This window comes from Dioscorea cayenensis, chromosome 21, assembly GCF_009730915.1.
Source record: "Dioscorea cayenensis subsp. rotundata cultivar TDr96_F1 chromosome 21, TDr96_F1_v2_PseudoChromosome.rev07_lg8_w22 25.fasta, whole genome shotgun sequence".
NCBI lineage: Eukaryota > Viridiplantae > Streptophyta > Magnoliopsida > Dioscoreales > Dioscoreaceae > Dioscorea > Dioscorea cayenensis.
The window spans coordinates 3129052-3135316 of record NC_052491.1 but is presented as its reverse complement, the minus strand read 5'-3'; the positions used below and the strand labels follow the sequence as shown (position 1 = coordinate 3135316).

Genomic DNA, 6265 nt, shown 5'->3' with positions numbered 1-6265 from the left:
CCACATTGGCTTCTTTCTCTCATATTCGGCCTCACAACCCTACCTACATGAAAGTAACATAAATACACCCATATTAGTGTTAAAACACGAGAAAAGTAATGCTCAACACAAGGAAAGAACGCTTCGCATTCTTATCGCACAAGCACTTATCAAACTCCCCTACACTTAAGCTTTTGCTTGTCCTCAAGCACAAATTAAAACATTAAAGCATAGATGAAGGAAATATTGGAAGTGCTTGGCCTTAGGTTCACCAAAGCATACAAAGAGTACATTCTACAAGTACGGAAATTTTCAACACTAAATACGAAAAATCAATGCTCTAGCTAAAAGGACAACAAATCTGAAATCGTGTAAGTGTGTGAACTCACTCAAGTCAACCCAAAGTATACTCCTCAAAGTTGTACATACAAGGGACTTATTTATCTACAAAAGGTAACAAAAATTCAAAAAGGATAGTAGCTTCACACATCCTCTAAGGTAGCCCTTTCCAAAGCGACCGCTAAGGTGGCTTTCACACTTTGGAGGTGGTAGCTCTTTCTACCGGGGTGGTAGCTTTAACACATCCCATGAGATAGCTCTTTCTCTCATTAGGGCATAACTAGTATCCGACTTGTGAGAGTAGCTTCATACATCATAGGTGGTAGCTCTTTCCACCCAACAAGCACAACTAAAAAACAAAACTATTTTGTTCTTTCTTTTCATTTTTTCATTTTTTTTTTGTTTTCTTGTTTTTTATTTCAGAATTAACACAAGAAATAACTAAAACTAGTCCCTTATACATCAAACATGAGTTTCCAAAAGAGTTCAAAGAGTGAGTCATGCAACAAGTGTCAATCGGGCACAAATTCCTAGAAATTCAAGCAAAAACTAGAGCATGAAAACATTTAATGTTAAAAATTCTCCTAAAATCAAGAATGCAATCAATGCAACTAAGGTGAACCGCCATTGGCTATGTGAGCATGTATATCAATCAAAACTAGTATAAAAGAGATGCATGCACTATGAAACTCCCCCCCCTCCACACTTAAGTTATACATTGTCCCCAGTGTACACATGCAAGCTCATTCATAATGTAAATCAATTAGATTCAGATGTGGGAGAAGCAATCAAAACAATACTCTCCTAACTCCTAGTGTTGCATTTGATGGAGCTAAGTCCTTGGGATTATTGTTCCAACGGGTTGTGAAGCTCACATGGCGAAGTGCCGAAATAGCTTTGTCGTGTCCATGACAAAGTCTCAATTCCTATGATGATAAGACCATCTTCATGCATACACGAGGGGTTTCAATGAAGCTCAACAAAAACAAAAATAACTCGAGTATATAAAAGATAAGACAATGAATACAACTTGAAATACAAAATAAACTCAGAAGGAAAGTCCTTTCTGAGTATACAAGTCCAAAATAAAATACGGAAGTAAAAGACGAGGAAAATAAAATCAAGTGTCGATGTCGTCCTCTGGCTCTGTTGCTGCTTCTTGTGAGGAAGTACATGGTGGGTCATCTGGTGCCGGAATAAGGGATGGAGGTGACGGAAAAACTGAGGGGACCTGAGGAGTCCTTGGCCGCAGGAAAAATGATGAGCCGACATCTCGCTCTAAGTTCTACTGTAATGTGTCGAAACGTGCCGTGAACTCTGTATACAGCCCTAATATCAGTAATCTCTGCTTGGGTCTCTACTACCTCTGTCTGTATTACTCCCACAGCACTCTCGAGCCTCTCAAAGAGATCCTGGGCTCGAGACGGTGAAAACATGCACACGGGTGGGGTGAGTCCTCTGTCCCTGAAGGTGCCTCAGTTTCCATAGGTGCAGACTGAGGGTCAGGGCAGGCTGGGATGCCTCGGCATCATCTCTCCCCTCCTCAGCTATCTCTAGGACTGGTTGAACCAGAGCATAAACCCATGTCTGAACCCTACGGGCCATGCCCATCAATCTCATCGTTTCCAGGCTCAGGGGCACAGGTATACCCATTTTCTTGGCCCCGCGAATCACGCCAAAAAGACCCATACCAAGAGCTAATCTCGTAATGTATGGACCCGAGAAGATCGCTCCCAATTTGGCATATTGGCCCTGATGTCGAATGTACTCAGTGATGATGTGTGCTAGATGGATCGGTGTGCGTTGCATCATCGAATACAAGTACAAAAGCTCCTGCCGGCTCGAAACGTAAGTGCTATCACCACGGCCATTCACCGACCTGCTCATGATGGCATGTAGATATCGGTATGCAGGTCGGGAAAGGCACGTGGCCTTGGACACCCCGGCTCATACTGGCCCTGACCACATAATACTCTGTAAGCTCTCTGTGGGGTCAGAGCTCCAGGATAATCTGTCGGTAACTGAGAGTACTCAGCAGATGACTCTCGCGGACACTTATAAGCTTGCTTCTTTGACCTGGGTGCCATACTCTGCAAAAATTGAAAGAGAATTGATCAAACTAGTTAATGAAACATAGCTGTAGAAAACCACAGGGTCGTGCGGAATTTTCGCATGCCCGTGTGGATCCACGGGCCGTGAACAAACGCACGGCCACACTTCAAACTCCACAAATGCACCATTATAACGCTTTTACTTCATTCTAAATAAATAATCATTCTAATTGTAGAAACGAAGCATTATTGACTAGTTTCATCGATGAAAATCATAAATTTGCGAAGGAAATCAAAAAAAGAGCTTACCGACAAGTTGAGACAAAAAAGCTTTGAAAATGGCCGAAAAACCAAACGAAATCCCTCCAAATTGGTGATATCAGGTCGGGAACAATGTAGAAGTGTTCTCAGACAACTGGAGGATATTAGGTTGTAGAAAATGACAATCCTTTTAAAAGGACTCGCGACTCTTGGAGTTCTATACATCCACATGGGCGTGCAGAAATTACACACGCCCGTGTACCTCCACAGGAAAGCTTCACAGGGCTAGGTGCACCCCCCTGTGTTCTCTCAGGAAAACACTCACTGCCTCTGAACGCAAATACACGGGCATGTGAGAAATACCCATGCCCATGCACCCGACCCACAAGGGCAGCCGGACGCCCCTGTGGCTGCTTTGGACATCCGAGAAAAATTGCTATGTGTTCCATACGCCGATGCAGAAATTCCACACGGGCGTGGGCATTCACAAGACCAACTCACAGGGGCAAGCGCATGCCCTTGTGACTTCTCGGGATGAAGAGAGCTCCTCAGCAGAGATTCGCACGGGCGTGTGGAAATTACCCATGCCCGTCCGATTTTCACAAGGTTGCCCACAGGGGCGGGTCCACATCCCTATGTGCTTTTGGGAAAATCTGCCAATCTCTGTAGGAATTCACACGCTCGTGTGGAAATTACCAATGGGCATGCGAGGATAGCATGGTCGTTCACAGGGGTGAGTCCACGCCCCTGTGCCTTCTCTGGATGAGCTCGCAATACAAACCACTGGCGTGTGTTAATTCCACATGCTGTGCATTTTCTCTGGATACCTTAGAAAATTTTGTAGGCTCTGCAGAAAATTTCTGAACATGTTTACACACTCAGAGCATGCCCCAATATGCAATTTATACAAATGAAAAACATAAGAAATAGCTCAAATGACCAAAACTTCGCCAAATTCACATGAAAACACACGATGAACTTGAAAACCCACGATAAAACCACAGCAGAAATATAAAACATCAAGACACCAACACTCAACAATTTATTCAAGCAACACTAAACTGCCAAATTAAGAAAACAGTAAACACTTGGGTCACCTCCCAAGAAGCGCTTGTTTAATGTCACTTAGCTTGACTTACTTTGTCTTACCTCACGGGGGCTCATAGATGAAAGTTTCCCTCTTACCCATGGCTTGGAAACATGATGAGCAAAATCTCTTAAGGGTAGAGGGTGAATTATCGGGCTTGGGACTACCTAGCAATGATTCACCCAGTTTGTTCGGTTCACGCATGTCTCCAACAGCCTTAGAGCATTTCCGGTGGCGTCTCCTAGCCCTCTTCAATTTCAAGAGCTCCTTCTTCAAGATCCCAGGGGTAGATGTTACTTCTTCCGTCGAACCAAGCATCATGATCTCTTCATTGTCCTCCTCTTGGTCGAACAAGCCTTTGTATGGATCCGGATTGAACATTTTCTGTATGTATTCATCAATAATCTCATCAGTAGCGTCTAGCAAATACAAAGTATCATCAAAATCAAGAGAATAATGCATGGCTTCAGCAAGGCGGTATGTTAGCTTGTCATCTCCAACTCTCAAAGTTAGCTCTCCGCCGTCCATATCAATCAATGCCTTGGAAGTCCACAAAAAGGCCTCCAAAGTATCAAGGGTACATCCACATCCTCATCGACGTCTAGCACTATGAAGTCAACCTAAAAAATGCACTTGTCCACCTTGACAAGCACGTCCTCGATGATGCCTCTCGGATGTCTCACCGTTCGATCCACCAATTACAAAGTCAACCGAGTAGGCCTAGGCTCACCCAAGCCTAGCTTTGAGAGAAAGTGTATGGCTTGACGTTGATGCTAACCCCTGAGTCTGCCAATGCCATTTCTTCACCTAGATTACCTATATTACACAGAATGATGAAGTTTCCCGGGTCTTTCTTCTTGTTCAGCATGTTCTTTTACAAGACCACCGAGTAAGACGCATCTAAGATAACTGAAGCACTCTCCTCCAACTTCCTTTATTGGTCAACAAGTCTTTCAAGAATTTTGCATACTTAGGCATTTGGGCCAATGCCTCAACAAAAGGAATATTGATGTAGAGTTGCTTGAACAAACTCAGGAACTTCTTGTACTGTTCATCCCTTTGGTCATTCTTCAATTTAGAGGGATAAGGGATCCTTGTCTTTAAAGGTGGGGGTTGGCACCTCATTCTCTTTGCTTGTTCTCTCTTCAACCTCTATAACCTCGGGTGCATGTTCCTTTTGCTTCTGACTCGGAAGCCTACTGTCGACCTCACGACCACTTCTCAAAGTGATTATCTTCACATGCTCTCTAGGGTTGGTCTTAGTATTGCTCGACAAACTTTCCATGTGCCCTTTTCGATAAGTACTTCGCAATCTACCCCACTTGATTTTCAAGATTATGTAAGGAGGCGGTATGGTTGCGAAGTGCAGCCTCAATTGATTCAAACCTTGTATTTGACGATTGCACAAACATAGTCAAGGCCTTCTCCAAATCGGTCATTTGGGTCTCCAAACCTCAAACTCTGTTTTCCACATTTGGGCCTTGTTGTTGGAAACCCGGTGGCCCCATGGCCTTTTGTGGACCTTGGTTGCTCCACGAGAAATTGGGATGACTCTTCCAACATGGATTGTAGGTATTGCTGTATAGATTTCCTTGATTCCTCATGCCATTACCCACAAAATTGACATTTTCAACTGAAGTTGCATCGCCAAGAGATATCGGGCAATCGAAGGGAGCATGTCCTCCACCACACCCGATGCAAGTAATCACGGCTGCTACTTTGTTCAAAGTTAGAAGATCTAACTTCTTACTCAATGATTCCACTTGAGACGCCAACGAAGTCACTGCATCTATCTCATGGAGACCGGCCACCTTTTTCCTCTCCTTGGCAATCCATTGGTAGCTGTTTCACTCCATTTCTTCAATTAATTGACAGGCCTCACCGGGGGTCTTGCTACCTAAGGTACCTCATGCTGCCGCATCCAAGAGTTGCCTTGTACTCAGATTCAGACCGTTGTAAAAGGTCTGAACAATCATCCACTCCGGGAATCCTTGTTGCGAGCACTTTCTCAGGAGCTCCTTGAACCTTTCCCACATCTCAAATAGACACTCCAATTCCAATTGTACAAAGGATGTGATCTCATTCCTAAGCTTTGCAGATTTTCTGGGAGGAAAATAACGGCCAAGAAAAGCTTCTACCATCTCCTCCCATGTGGTAATTGATGCTCTAGGCAATGAGTATAGCCACTGCTTTGCTCTCCCTTTCAAGGAAAATGGGAAAGCTCTCAACTTGATGGCATCATCTCGTTAACCCATTTATCTTCAGCATATCACACACCTCGAAAAAGTTCTCTATATGACTGTTTGGATTCTCATCGGACAAACCACTAAACTGTGTGGATTACTGCAACATGTGAATGAATGCCGGCTTCAGCTCGAAGATCACGCAACTAAGCCCTAGATGCTAAAATCACTTCAACGCTTTACTCCGTTGCACTCGCAACTAAGCCCCAGCAGAAGGTCATCCCTTAGCCCATTCACTCTACTATGGCCGCAAAGAACTCTTGCAACGTGGAGGTAGGATAGATCACACCGGAGGGGAAAGGGGA

General features: G+C 44.1%; 1 non-coding gene across 1 annotated transcript; it reads left to right on the top strand.

Annotated features, from left to right (window-relative positions):
* Nucleotides 1-5703: 5703 nt before the first annotated feature.
* On the top strand, nucleotides 5704-5810 carry LOC120252657. Its single transcript, XR_005534114.1, has one exon. It is a non-coding gene; the product is annotated as a small nucleolar RNA R71 (small nucleolar RNA).
* Nucleotides 5811-6265: the final 455 nt, after the last annotated feature.